At 41.4% G+C, this 15,163-nt stretch overlaps 1 protein-coding gene across 26 annotated transcripts in view; it reads left to right on the top strand.

Moving 5' to 3' along the window:
• The window catches only part of FHIT (fragile histidine triad diadenosine triphosphatase), a 1,710,176-nt gene that overhangs the window by 361,240 nt on the left and 1,333,773 nt on the right, over positions 1-15,163 (top strand). For 17 of the 26 annotated variants that reach the window (XM_069084211.1, XM_069084216.1, XM_069084217.1 and 14 more), the window contains one exon: positions 3,779-3,829. The exons of the other annotated variants lie outside the window; for them this stretch is intronic. The gene's annotated coding sequence lies outside the window, so the exon portion shown is untranslated. The remainder of the gene's footprint in view (positions 1-3,778; positions 3,830-15,163) is intronic. 26 annotated transcript variants of the gene reach the window in all.

Raw genomic sequence — 15,163 nt, forward strand, 5'->3', positions numbered from 1 at the left:
CTGACTCTAAGCCCAGCACTGTCTTTGCTACTATCCATTCACTTAAGCATCTGTCTCAGTTTCCCCATCTATAAAATGAGGGTAATAATAGCACCTACCTCTCGGGGTTGCCATGAGGAGCAAATGAAGTGCTATTTTTAAAGGGTTTTACAAACTTTCAGGTGCTATATAAATGCCATGTAAAGTCCACCAATTATTATCATAATAAGCACTCTTATTATCCCACATTGCAGTGCTGCCTTTGTACTCCAGTTCCAGAAGATGGAAACCTATTTTATCTTTCTCTGTTGAACCTCCTTTGTATGTGGACTTTGGTCTCTGGCTTGCTACCAGCACTCCCAATGGCCTAATTTTTTCTTGCTGTTTACTTTTCTTTTTCAAACTAAATTGCTCGTTTTCCTTATTCCGGCTCCTTGATTCTAACAGCTCCTCCCTCTTCCCATCCTCCTGCTGTCCCCCTTCCTGATCTAGAACCTTGCTGAGTTTCTAATATCTAAGAAGGAGGTACCAAGGAGAGAAAGCAGCCTAATTATCACAAGTTGAGTTTTTCAAATGCAGTGTTTCTGATGTTCTTTTGTACACAGTTCGCCATAAGATGTTTGCTGGGCATCATGGGGGCTCTGCCATATTGTCTGGTGTTCCAAGACCTTGCAAATGGACTCCTTTGGCTCTGGTATTCCTAGCTCTGTTTCCTATATTCAGAGGGCTGACTTCCCCCTACGCAATTTGCCTCTTGCAAGGCTGGCCTGTTCTGCAAAGGTTTATTAATCTTGATTTAATGTATTCATATTAGAAAAATGTAACGATGAAAGAATAAAGCTTATGTAGGCAACACAAGTCCCCCCGGGTGTTCAATCTATATTACTCATAGCAATGCAAAGCAAATATGGCAAGTTATATTAGCTAAGTTCAGAATACAAAAGGCAATATTAATTTCATAGGATGTGTAAAAAGATATGCAAATGTGAACAACTCCCAAGAAAACAGTGCAATATAATACTCGAGGCTTTGAAATTATGCAGTTTCATAAACACTTGCTAGGAAGCATCACTTGCATGATATATATATATTTTAAAATCAAGTTGCTTTTTGTCATGCAGGCATTCTCACAAGCAGTATTCTTTTCCTAAGCTTTATGAATCTGGGAGGATGATTGGGGTTTGAAAAGCTGTAGACTTGCTTCCAGATGTCCACTTGTTCTTTGGAAAACTGGGATAGCTTCACACAATTATTCCACTTTGCTGTTTTCCAATTAAAAGCATAATCCATTTCCTATGATTTCATCCCATTTGGCTCAAGTCTGAAGTTCAAATTTCTGAGGCTGAGTCTTCATCTAATTAGCCAATTATGAGAGAGTGGTTTGGGGATGATGGTGACTTCATTTCTCTCCTAAGGTCCTCTTGTCTACCCCATTAGAATGTAAGTTCTTTGAGGACAAGGATTGTTGCCTATTTTTGTCTTTATTGCTTCAGTGTCTAGCATAATACCTGGCACTAATAGCTGCTTATTAAATACTAGTGATTTACAAACAAACCTGAAATTTCAAAACTAATATCCCTCTCTGCTCCTTCAGACCTCCAAATGCTTGTGGGTTTCATTAATTTGAGTAGTAAAGTGAAAGAATGAGTAGGGTCCCCTCCTAGAGTTACCTCCAGTACTTATAAACTAGACAACCACAGCATGAATCTTTTAGAGCCTCAGTTTCCTCATCTGTAAAATGAGGACAAGATTACTTGTTGTACTCACACCACAAGATTGCTTTAAGAACCCAGTGAGATAGTAAGTGTAAAGTACTGTTCAACCCTTAAGCTGCTGTGTAAATGTCAATTCCTAATATTATCACCATCATCATCATCTCTTCTTTTATTATTGTTATTCATCTCATTTTTTTTTGCCATGGAATTCAGCTAGAAAGGGTCCTGAGACAAGCAGCAATCCTGTTACTATTATTTTATATTTAATGTACTGCAGACTGTTGCATAGGCAGCTGACATAGTTGTGACTGTTTTTTTTTTTTTTTTGGTAATTGAATGAAAATCATGGCATATGAGATCTTTCTCTTACTTTGCTGAGCTTCCCCTTACTCTTAAATTTTGTAATTCTGTGACCGTTTTCCCCTTTTTCTTTTTTTTTTAATTTAATGAACTGAGAATGTTTGATAGGCAGCTGAAATAGTTGTGAGTTTTTTTTTTTTTTTTTTGGTAATTGAATGAAAATCATGGCATATGAGATCTTTCTCTTACTTTGCTGAGCTTCCCCTAACTCTGAAATTCTGTAATTCTGTGACCGTTATCCCCTCCCTCCAAGACTGCTGTCAGGAAGTTAGAAAGAAATGAGGCATTTTTCTCAACCTCCTTTACCATGTGCTTCCTGTATGGCGACTCCGTTTCCATCTGAGACCACAGCTAAACATGGCAGCTCAGTGGAAGAGCTGCTTCAAAGCTGGACTTCATTTCAGTTGTATAAAAATGGAAGTTTTCAAAAGGAGCCTCTTGGTGAATCGCAGAATCTCAGCCCTAGAAGGGAGCTCGGTGGCCATCTAGACTTACCTTCACTTTCTGAGACTTGTGATGCAGCCTTTGCATGATGACGTCTAGGGAAGAAGACTGTGCTGCTGTGGGAGAGCTCCAACTACAATTAAGCTTTTCCTTACATTGACTCACAGTCTGCTTTTTGGTCCCTTCCACACATTGGGACTGGTTCTGCACTGAGGCCAAGGAGAATGTATCTAAAACATCTTCCCCAAAACATTCTTTTAGGGTCTTGAAGATGGCTCCAGTGTGTTCACCTACATTTTTTCTACACCGTATTAAACAATTGGGAATTCCTTTAGATAAATCTGATATATGTCAACAAGGCATTACAAAATAGTTGAGTAAAAGCAGTGGTGGTTTGCAATAATTATAATAATAACAATAGTGATAATAGCATTTGTATAGTGCCTTGCGGTTGGTAAAGTGTTTTATAAACACTATTTTATTTGATGCTTACAACAGCCCTGGGATGCAGGTTTTTATGATCTCATTTTATTATGGAAACAGAGACAGAAAGAGGTTGAATGACTTGCCCAGGGGCATGTGTCATGAAGTGGATTGTGTCAGAAGCTGGATTTGAATTCAGGTCTTCCTCCTTCCAAGTCCAGAGCTCTTATCCACTGTGCTTCCAATGTAAACATGGTACCTCTTAATGTAGAAAGTCATTCAAAGTTTAGTGGTTTAGGCTTAATTTGAAGATCACTAGTAAAAAGAACCTGGAATACAGAGGTCAGGTGACCTTGGACCCTTAAAAATTAAGCATGTTATGTAAGCTCTTTAAATATACAGGCAATTCCTTTATTTGTCTTTGAATTTCTAATGCATAATAAATGCTTATTGCTATATAATTATATATGTACATATGTAATATATCACATTTATACATGTATATATATATATATGGACAGAGAGAGAGAGAAAACAAACTTATTTAGTATGTACTTGTGTGTGTACCCATAGTGTTCCCCCCCACCCAGTAGAATATAAAGTCCTTGAGGGCAGAGGTCATTTTGCTGTATGTCTTTGTATCCCAAGTACCTGGAATGGTGCCTGACACACTAGAGACAGTAAATGTTTGTGACATTAACTTTATTAGGAATTGTAAGTACACCAGAAATAATTGTGCAGTGTCCCTAATTTGGCCTTTCATCATACAAGTAGGAATTCACTCAGACCCACCTTTTTATGGCTTCTGTTGCAGAGTAAACTGTGATAAGCACTTTGTTTTTTTTTTTCTCTTGTAGTTGAATTACCAAACCTCTTCATTTTCTGGATATTAGCACTCCCAAGACCAGGTGAGTCTTCCTTTTATAAAATCCAAATTGATTCCCCTGCCGCAACTGTTTTCTGGAACTTGCTACATTGTCCACCTGCTGGACAGCTCCTCTCCGTTCTCTTGAAGCCTGAATAATGAGGGGCGGGACTGGCAATCGCCGTTCTTCCACACTTGTCTGGATTCATGAGGTCCATCCCCACTGTAGACCAACGTATACTGCCTTTGTGTACAGAGAGCATGGTTGGCAGGAATTGCTTGATGGAGAGGTAGGGCAGCTGCTTGAAGGAGATATGCTCTGCCCTTGGTGCTGAATGCCCTTTGACAGTGAGGTCTGAACGGGTGCCTCGCAGAACTTAGCATGTACTAATGTTTGACTGTTATCCCAAGTGTATCCCTTTTCAGCCAGGTCTGTTACATGGGAGGAATGACCAAATGTCAGCTTTTGCTGACTCTGCATATTGCACAGCAGCTATAAAGTCAAGCAGGATGGTGTGGGGAGGGAGCACAGTTAGCTAGGGAATCGGGAGGTTTTCAAGCTGGATTTGTTTGATTTCAGTGTATCCCTGCATTCCAAGGAGATAAGGGGAAGTGTTGGGATGCTTGACTGGATGGGACCGTGATATTGCACAGCAGAGAGACTGGGCCACTCAGTTTTTATTTTACTTTGAAGGAGAGTGTCCTTGAGACAAGAAAGGGAAGAACAAAATGACTAGCAAACACTTGACACCCATGGTATACCTAGCACCTGGCTTAGATGATCTCCATCATTGGAAGGAAGAAAGCCTTTCTGTAGTACTTACTCCATGCCAGGTTAGTGAAGGTACAAGATCATGGCTGGCTGGCCTGGGCCCCTCCCCAAAATGGAATCTCCCATTAGAAACCCACCAGAATAGAAAGAGGTGAGGATGGCCAAGGTATATTTCAGGGAAAGAAGACGGCAGGGTCTTTCTGGTTTCAGGGTGAGGAGGCTCCAGGCCTTCTTTCTTGGGGAACTTCTACGATGAGAGGAAATCTTTCACACATCTGTGTGCTCCTTACCACTTATCCTTCTGATTTCAAGCTTGTACTTGTAGATGAGATCTGTGACTGTAGCTGGCTTGAGGAAAGACTTTGCACAAGCCAGTGTCCGCAGCTGGGTCCACATAGAGCCAAACAATGGAGTGAGATCGGTCCTGGTGATGGTTCAGATGCCATGGTAGTTGCCTGATGACATTCAACATGGCACTGAGAGAGGTGATTGCCTTTCTTATCCAAATCTTCCCTGGAAAGAGTGAAATGCCAAGCACCCTTATTAGCAGCATATTCCATCTGAGAGGAAATGGAAGCCTCCAGTAAAAACCATGGGGCATGTGGTTAACACCCAACAAAACTATTGAAGAATGAGTGAATGAACGAATAAATGCATGGGTTCTGCTGTATTTTCATCTGTTATTTGAAATGAATATATATATATATATAACACATACACAACACACAAATCTATACATGTACATGCATGTACGCCCACATGCATATGGACACATGTACATACATGTACATGTGTGCACACATGCGTGTGTATATGCACATGCATGCATATATGCGTACACATATACATACATATAAATACTTGTTTGGTAGAGACGGGGGACCAGTGTTTCCCAGTGGGGAAAGCACTGCAGGGAAGATGGTGAAAGCTGCAGCCACACTCCCATGTACTTGGTCTTCAGCTTGTTTCTCTGTGGTGTCCTCTGTTTCCTGCCTTCTCCTCCTTGCCTCATCTCCTTCCAGACCCAGCTCTTATGCCTCCTGCTTCACAGTGTCTTGATCCCTCAGCTCTAGAATGAGGAGAGCTCACATGCCTTGAGTTCTGGTCCTACCTTTGTGACTTACCGAGGTCTCTTCTCTCCTCAGCCTCATTTTTCTCATCTGTAAAATGAAAGGGCTGAGCTCGCTGACTTCTGAGGATGCTTCCAGTTCTCTCTCCAGGACCCTCCAGTCCTTCCCCCTTGTTTGATCTCACACTCCTCTGTGCTCACCTCATGCTGTCATTAATGAGGCCGCGGGGACATCACATGATATAGGATAGGGAGGTATACTTCGACATCCTCATTGTCCTCCTCTGGACATTCTCATGCATATCCTTGTCAGTCTTCAACCGTGGTTCCCAGCACTGAGGAGAGTACTGGAGAGGCACTTAACATTTCAGTGCCCCAGGAAACATTTGGAGAATATAAATTGCACAGTTGGTGTTGCCCTGCATTAGCAGAAAAATTCCACCCACGGACTCTCTTATAACAAGAAAATCACTAATCATTTCTCAGAAAAATATGTATTATATTCCTCTGTGGACTGATGGTATCTTGCCATCCTGATTATAAGCTTCTTCCATAAATCCAGTGGAAAGGGCACTGGATTTGACGTGCTGGGATTGGAGTCAGGAAGACTCCTCTTTATTAGTTCAAGTCTGACCTCAGTCATTTACTAGCTGTGTGACCCTGGGCAACTCACTTCACTCTGCCTAAGTTTTCTCATCTGTGAATTGAGCTAGAGAATGACATGGCCAATCATTCTGGTATCTTTCCCAAGAAAACCCCAAATGGGGTCAGGAAGAATTGGACACAACCAAAATAACTGAACAACAGCAAAAAAACGGATTTGTATCCTAGCTCCCCAATCTATTACCTGTATGAGCTCAGCACATCTGTGCCCAAATTAAGTAAACATAGGGTAATTTGGGAGGGAGTGGAGGACTAATCAGGAAACAGGTCATATGGAAGGCAGTCCTTGAACTTTGTCTGCTTCTGTAATGTGAAGGGAAGGAAGAAGGCTCCAGGAACAAAGAGAAAGTAGGTGGACTGAATTGCAGAGTGTGGGGGAAGCAGTAATGTCCACTAAGGCTAGAATAGATTGCAGTCAGGTTGTGTTAGACTTTAAAAACCAAATAGAGGAGTTTATATTTGATCCTGGTGGCAAGTGGGAGCCACTGAAGTTGACTGAGTAAGGGAGTGACTTGGCCAGGTCTATGTTAAAGGAAGGTCACTTCAGCAGCACTGTACAGGATGGACTGACATGGGGAGAAACAAGAGAGACCAGTTAGTGGGCTGCTGCAACAATGAAGTGAAAAGTGTTCAAAGGCTTGAACAAAGGAGATAGTTGTGTGAAGCGAAAGGAGGAGTTAGAAGCAAGAGATGTTGTAAAAGAAATAAGCAACAGCAACAATAATGATAGTGTTTAGGCAGCAGTTTATGTTCCTTATTTTGAGGAGGTCATCAACTTCATGTCATGTACTTGAGGAGGTAATCTGCTTCTAGTCTAATTTAAGCTAGATGGCAGGAGAAACTTCCTACCAATGACAACTCTCCCTCAGTAATCCTGTGAGATTAGTACTGTTAATATCCTATTTTACAAATGAGGAAACAGAGGCTGAGAAGTTTCTTGCCCAGGATCCCACAGCAAGTAAATCTCAGAGACAAGATTCAAATTCAGGGCTTCTTGACTTGATATCTAACAATTTATCTGCAACTGTTCAGAATGGCAAGATTTGGCTGCTTCTTAGCTCTGTGGAACAAAGAATTGAAGATTGTGCCATGATTTTAAACCTTAGATGCCATATTGATAGTGCTGCCTTGGAATGAAATAATGATGTTTTAAAGAGGATAGAATTTGAGGGAAAAGATAATGAATTTCACTTGGGACATGTTGAGTTTGAGATATCTCTTGGATTTCCAGTTTGAAATGTTCAGTAGGCAACTGGTGATGGGGACTGACCCATAAGGGAGAGACTAGAAGTGGGCATATCATGGATCATTTTCATGGAGATGATACTAAAACCGATGCAATGGGTGATAAATTGGCAGGAGAAAGATTGTGGAAGGAGAAGAGGGCATAGGACGGAACTTTGGGATATAACCCTGGTCAGAAGGTATGACATAGATGATGAACCAGCAAAGGACACTGAGAGCAATCAGATAGGTAAGGAATAGAACCAAGAAAGAGTAATGCTAGGGAAACCTGGAAAGGAGGGAGGAAGGGGGAGGGGAAGGAAGATAGGGTGGCTGATGGTAGTGATGGTGATCATGATGGTGATGACGATGGTGATGGTGGTGATGATGAGGAAGATAGTGGTGCTGATGCTGATGGTGATGACCATACCAATGATCTCTAACATTCATGTAAAGATTTAAAAGTTTAAAAAGTTCTGTTTTGCAGTTTGTTCCTATTAGTCACTGGTGTCAGATGCAGAAGATAGATTGAGAAGAATGAAGATGAATAAAAGACCATCAGATTTGATCATTAGTAACTTTAGAGACAGTGCTTTCAATTGAGTGACTAAGTCAGAAATCAGTGCCAAGGAAAGGAAATGGGAAACTGAATGACATATGAGGAGTTTGTAGGAAGGCCAATTTGGCTGTGAGTATGGAAGGGAATCATGTATAATGAGACAGGGAACAGACGGGGTCAGGTTGTAAAAGACTTCAAATGCCAAACATTAGGATTTAATCCCAGGGGTAATAGGGAGCCACGATAGTTCATTGAGAAGGGGAGTGTCACGGTCAGATCCACACTGTAGAAAATTCACTTTTGTAGCTATGTAGCAGTGGCAGGTAGATCAGTTAGGAAGGGAGATATTTAAATAGTTCAGGCTCAAGGTGACTGAGTTTCTGAATTGAGGTGATGGTTGTAGGAGTGGGGAAAAAAGAAGTCTGATAAGAGAGATGCTGTGGAGGTAAAAACTTCAAGATTTGGCAGTTGATTGGCAATGTGGGATGCATGAGAAAGGATGATTGGGGGGGTTTCCATCCTGGGTGACTAGGATGCTATTAGCACCCTCCAAGGAATGGAGAGGCTCAAAAAAGGCCTGATGTTGGTGGGACTTAAAGGATAAGTTATTTTCTGGTTATGTCAAATTTCAGCCATTTGAAATATCCCATACCAGGACACTGGTATGGAAAGGAAGGTTGTAAGTGTTAAAAACAACAACAAAAACAATTAAAACTCCCCCCCCACGTCCTCCCCCCTCCCCCCACCTTGTGTGGGTAATCAAATTACCTGGGTTAAAATTTAGTTTTGGCCATTCAACTGTGTGCTGTCAGGCAAAGTACATGTACATGGTTTCTCTGGGCTCCTGTTTCCTTATTTGTAAAATGGAGAAATTAGACTAGGTCATTCCAAGTTCCTTTCCTACTCCAAATCTCTGATCCCATGAATCTGTGTTCTCCAATAAAGTTAAAGAAACTGATTTAAAACAAGGAAAATATTGCAAAGTAGGGAGCTGACCCAATCACTTTGTACTAGGAACAAATTTTGATGATGTCTATTGACAGAGATTATGGATCATAAGATCATCAATCTGGATCTATAAGGGTCCTCAGAGGTCAGTCTGTTCCAATACCCTCATCTTACAAATGAGGAAACTATGGCCCAGAGAGATCACATATCACTCCTAAGGGGCAGAGCCAGGATTTGAACTAGAGTCCTGTAATTTTCAAGTTCAATGTTCTTTCCTCTGTACTCCCTTTAGAAAATGGAAAATATCCAGGGCAGTTCTTTCAACATATATTTGTTAAACACCTACTACATACAATTCAACTTGACCAACATTTTTAAAGTGCCTACTGTGTGCCGAGTATTGTTCTAGGTCTTGGGGATACAGGGATAGACCTTAACCCTCATGGAACTTCAGTCTTCCCAAAGAGTAAGTGACTGAGTCAGGCACGTGAAATTTTGGTTTTCCTTTGAACAAGTTCCCTGTTTAAAAAAAAAAAAAACAACACTTTTTTTTACTCTTAATTTAAATATGTATTTTTTTTTTTGCTTTTCAAAGGAATTCTGTAGCTTGAGATCATGCATTATTTCTCTTGATCTGAATCCATGGTGATATTTTTCTTAAGACCATTGTCTGCATGTGTATTCATCTCAGAAACATTACTTGTTCCTGCTTTGTGTTCCTCACCCCTGTGTTTGTAATGACATAATAATTATGGGAAATATCAGAGGATTTCAGGCATAAACAGTGGCTTTTCAAGTTCTTTTCATGAATATTGCATTCATTTTCTTATTAATATTAGCCCCTTGCCAAGACTTCTGAACATTTGTAATTTATATAGCAAGTGTCCTGGGGAGGGAGGGTGCTTGATTCAATACTTTACGTGGCATGAAGCCCACTGCTGGTAAACTATGGCTATAAATGTCTTTTGCCTCCCTATAGTGGGTTAGATACTTGCTGGTCTACTCTAGGCACCGTAATACTGTTTTCAATTTTAAGAATAAAATACCTATAGCCTTCTGCCACTAGTCCTATGCATTATTAATTTTTTCTATTCTGTGCATCTGATGACAAAATTTCGTCCCCCATCTTTTTCGATAATCTTAGAATCATGTACTTTTTTAACTCATTACTCAACACTCAATGCTCATCTGGTCCAAGCCATACCTGAATAAGAATCTCTACTACCACACGTAACAGATGGTCATCCCTCCTTTCAAGACCTCCAGTGAAGAAGAGGCCACTACCTACCACAGGACCCCACTTCCCTTTGAGATAAACTCTAAGATTACAAAAGATTTCCTGACCTCCAAACTCCATTGGCCTCTTTTGTTGATCACAGTTTTCAGCCGGAATGAGTGCTGGTGTGCGTCTGTCTTCAGTCATGGTGCTTCACCTGGTTGCAGTAGGTTTGACTTTGAATTCTGTCTTCTCCTTTCCATTTGAGAGATGACAAGGTGTAGCATGTAGAGAGCCCTGCAGCTGGAAAGGCCTGGCTTCCCATTTTATCTCTGACCCAGCTCTTACTGCTGCAAATGTCATAGAGAGGGAACTGTCCAAGTGCACCATAGGACGTTTCCCCACAACAAAGCAATAGATTATTTGGATGCCTGCTATCTGCCTTGTCCCCAAATTTTAGAAAACTAATCTTAAGTTAAAAGAATAACAACAATAAAAAATGTGCTATGGAGATCTTATGTCACAGTGGAGGAAAACAGAGTCTTTAGCAGGAAGCCTGGACTTACCCTGACCAGACCAAGAAGAGCCTCCCAACATCCCAAGAGAAACTGACAGGGAGGTCGCTCTGTCTGGTAAGAGAGAAGCTCATGGGACAGTCCCCACAATGGCTTGTCTCCTGCCTCCCTCCTTTCCTGTGTGACTCTGTCCCTTTTCCAAGCACCAGCGTTCATTGTCTTTATGAGCAAGGACATTGCCTCACTCTCCTTTACATTTGATAAATGGACTAAAGCAACCAAGGCATGTTTTTGTTTGTCTTAGAAGATCTTCCAGGAAAATATGTGTTCAGATTTAATTCAGAAGAATCTCAGGTATGGATTACTTTAGGTTTATCCAAATAAAAGCCTGTGACTCTCTGGCCACAACAAGAAAAAAGGGTCAACATTAGGTACAGAACAATAGATAAACAAATGTACAAGTCCTGGCAGAAGGCTGTAGATTTTTCTTTCTCAAAATTGAAAATGCTGTCACTGCTTTTAGAGTAGATCAGCAAGAACCTTGCGCACATGTATTGGGAATAAAAACCTCATAATTGATAGAGAAAGAGAGGGAGGCCACCCTGTGGTGTAGCACAGTCTGAGTCCAGACTCCAAGGCTTTGGCTTCGAACCTCAGGTCGGCTACATCCTCCAACACTTACTAGCTGCTGGGCAGATCATTAACTCTCTGTCTGCCTTGGGTTCCTCATCAGTAAAATGGGGATAATAACAGCATCTCCCTTCCAGGGCCTTTGAGAGGATAAAGTGAGATCATATTTTTAAAGAGTTCTGCAAGCCGTCAAGTGCCACAGAAATGTGAGCTATGAGATGGTGATAGGGATTGTGCTTATTAACTATGAAATGCAGGGCTGGGTCTAGACAACTTCAGGAGCACCTTTCAGTCTCTCAGATGTTCTCACTGGGTGGCCATGGACACGTTATTTCATTTCTCAAGGCTCCATTTCCTTGGTTTGAAAATGGGCATAGTAATACCTTTGGTACTGACCCATCTCACAGTGTTATTGTAATATGCCAAGTGCTTTAAAATCCTTTTAAAAACTCCAGTTTTCTTGTTATATGTTAGAGCTGGAAAGAAACAGAGGAAAAAGGAGAGGGATAGACATTTATCCTGTACCTATTATGTGGCAGTAACTGTGTAAAGCACTTTTTGATCTTCACAACAACACTGAGAGGAAGGTATTATTATTGTTCTCATTTTACAGCTGGAGAAACTGAGGCAGAGGTTAAATGACTTGCCTGTTATCCCACAGCTAGTCAGTGTCTGAGGTTGAATTTGAACTCAGGTCCTCCCAATTCCAGGTGCACCATGGCACCAGCAGTCTCTGCTCTTAGAGAGCATCTAATCCAATATACTCATTTTACAGATAAGAAAACTGGCCCAGAGCAGTTAGTGACTTGCCCAAGGTTGTGTTCACATTACTGCTTCTCAGCTAATTAATAGTGAAATGTATCAAATTTGTATTAATTGAATTTTTAAAATTTTATTCAAATTTGTAATACAGTAGCAAAAAAATTCTAGCTCCTTTGCAGATCCAAGGGGAGAATGCTGCCCACTCTGTCATACCTCATGGATACTGGGTTTAGTTTTACTAAAATAATTTTTTTGTACCCTGTTTCTAAATTTTTGTCACAAGGGATGACTCTGAGAATATACATGTATTAGCAAGTGTTATGTATGTGTCTATATGTATCTGTGCAAGAGCATATTCATATGCATGTGTCCATGCATGCATATGAATGCATACATGTGTGCATCATTGCACATACATGCACACACATGTGTGCGTACACATACACATATGCATACATGTCTGTGGTCTCTGTTCTTTCTCTTGATAGAATATAAGCTGCTTAAGAACAGGGGCCATTTTTGTTTCTATCATCCCCATGGAGTTGCAGAGCCGTCTTCATAACCTGGAAGCCGCGGGCCTGAGTGTTGTGTCCAGTGGTGTGACTGCCACTCAACCTCTCAGTGGATTAGGCAGCTGTCCAAGACCATTAGCTGCAGAAAAGCTGCTGGTCTCCATGGGCAGTGGGAGCTCCCTTCCCCAACAGCATTGCAGATTCACTCCCCCTCCCTCTCCCTTGTAGCCCTGATGTGTGCTGTGTAGCAGGAGATGGTAGGAGATGTTTGTTCCCCAAGAGCAGGAATTGTTTTTTTCTTTGTATTTCCAGTCAAACACAGGGGCACATGGTAGCTGCTTCACATCAGCGAGTTTGAGGGTAGGCAAGCCCTTTAATATCTCAGGCTATGGGCTGCACAAAGAGAGCTGACCAGGACATTTAGAGGGAGTTTCTTCATCTGAAGGGTCCTGTGCCAGTGCCATCCCAATTCTCACCCCTATCATCAGAAACTTGCTGCCTGTGTGATCCTGGGTAAGTCTCCTCACCTTTAAAAAGGTATAGGGGGCGGAGATGGGGACGGGGCTGGGGAAGGCTGCGTGCTTTCTAAGACATCCCTCACCACTCTGTCCTCAGTAACTAGAACATTTTGTTTGTCGTGTTTGACTCTTCATTACTCCATTTGGGGTTTTCTTGGCAAAGATACTGGAGCTGTCCGCCTTTTCCTTCTCCAGGTCATTTTACAGATGAGGAAATGGATGTAAACAGGGTGAAGTGACTGGCCCAGGGTCACACAGCTATTAAATGTCTGAGGCTCAGTTTGAACTCACAAGAGGAGTCTCCCTGACTAAGCCTGGCATTCTGCCCACTGCACCTCTGGCTGCCTATCCTAGCACATAGTAGGCCCTTAATAGATGCTTTTTGATTGATTGTTGAGTAAATGAACACAGACATACAATGCAGAAGGCCCCATGGACCTGACTCAGAGCTGGTATTTATGAGGAAGGTTTGAAGTATTTTAAAACTGCAAAGCTCTTTCTGAAATGGGAAGTGTAAGCGATGGGCTCGTCCTCTTTCTTCCCCTATTAGCATATTATAATATCACTATCGAGCACTTTAAACAGCACTTTTCTGCTTCAGAGAACTTTACAGTCATCCATTAATTAATCTTCATAATACTCTGGTGGGGTCAGTAAATATTAATTTCATCATTAATAATGGGGAGCCTTACTGGGACCCAGTGTCTGCTGAAAGCATCCAAGAGGCAGCCTTGTGGATTCTGGCCTTCCTGGTGCACAGGCTCCAGGCAGAGAAGCAATTTAGACATGGGGAGAAAACTGTCCTTTTGTGCAAAGCACCCAGGAGATAGCAAAGGGGCCTGCTGGGAGTACAGAGGCCAGAGAAGAGATCCAGGACTCCTCAGGGCAGCTCTGTGTATGTTCATTTGCAAAGTCATTATGAAAAATTCCCCAGCAGGAAAGGACTTGCCCAACTCAAGACATGTTTGTATGCCAAGAGCCATAGGTGGTTCCCAGAAAAAAAGCATGCAGGCATATTGCACGTTTTTCTTCCTTCTCCTTGTTAAGAGTGTCTTGAGGGCAAAATACTATCCTACCTAAATGTGAGTCACTGCCCTTGTTCCTAATGGGGGAAGGGCCTGATATCTTTTTTTTCCCCCTATCCCACCCATTACAAGAATGAAAAAAAAGGGGGGAGGGATTCATATGTGTCTAGACTTTTCCAAATATTGAGAGACCTTGAGGCAAAACACTGAGAACAAAAATGTAAGAAATATAGGCATCTGACAAAAGCGTCCCTTGCTTAGAAAGGTAAACAATAAATTATCTTTTATTTTTGCAGGAGGGAACAATTGAAGCATTTTTGCCGATACCCTCTGAGGCAAAACTGCCTAGGACTTGTGTGAGTTCTTGCTAGTCCTTGGTGGTGTTACTGCCCTATAATTCACAGATTCCTGAAAGGAGTTAAACAATTTTAGAACCATCATAAATTTTATTATTATTTCCTGAGATGGATTACACTCGCTCTCAGGGTGATCATTAAGGCAGTATTCTCTTCCAATTTTTCAGAGTTCAGGTTTGCTTCCGCAAATAGCCACTCCCCATTTTTTATGCCTCTGAAAGGAAAGTTAGTTATTGGCTCCAGTGATCACATTACAAGAAGATTAAAACTTGGACTATTTTTGAGCAACAGTATTTGACATGCGCTTCATTCCCAAACCTCATATTTCTTGAAGGAAAGCTTTAGGCAAAGTTGTTTTTCCTCCATCCCTTCCTCCCTTCCTTCCTTCCTTCCTTCCTTCCTTCCTTCCTTCCTTCCTTTCTTTCTTTCTTTCTTTCTTTCTTTCTTTCTTTCTTTCTTTCTTTCTTTCTTTCTTTCTTTCTTTCTTTCTTCCTTTTTTCTTTCTTTCTCTTTCTCTCTTTCTCTCTTTCTTTCTCTCTCTCTTTTTTCTCTCTCTCTCTCTCTTTCTTTCTTTCTTTCTTTCTTTCTTTCTTTCTTTCTTTCTTTCT

Source organism: Petaurus breviceps, unplaced genomic scaffold (genome assembly GCF_028583685.1).
Source record: "Petaurus breviceps papuanus isolate PSGF00001 unplaced genomic scaffold, PetGlider_PUasm1.0 174, whole genome shotgun sequence".
Lineage (NCBI taxonomy): Eukaryota > Metazoa > Chordata > Mammalia > Diprotodontia > Petauridae > Petaurus > Petaurus breviceps.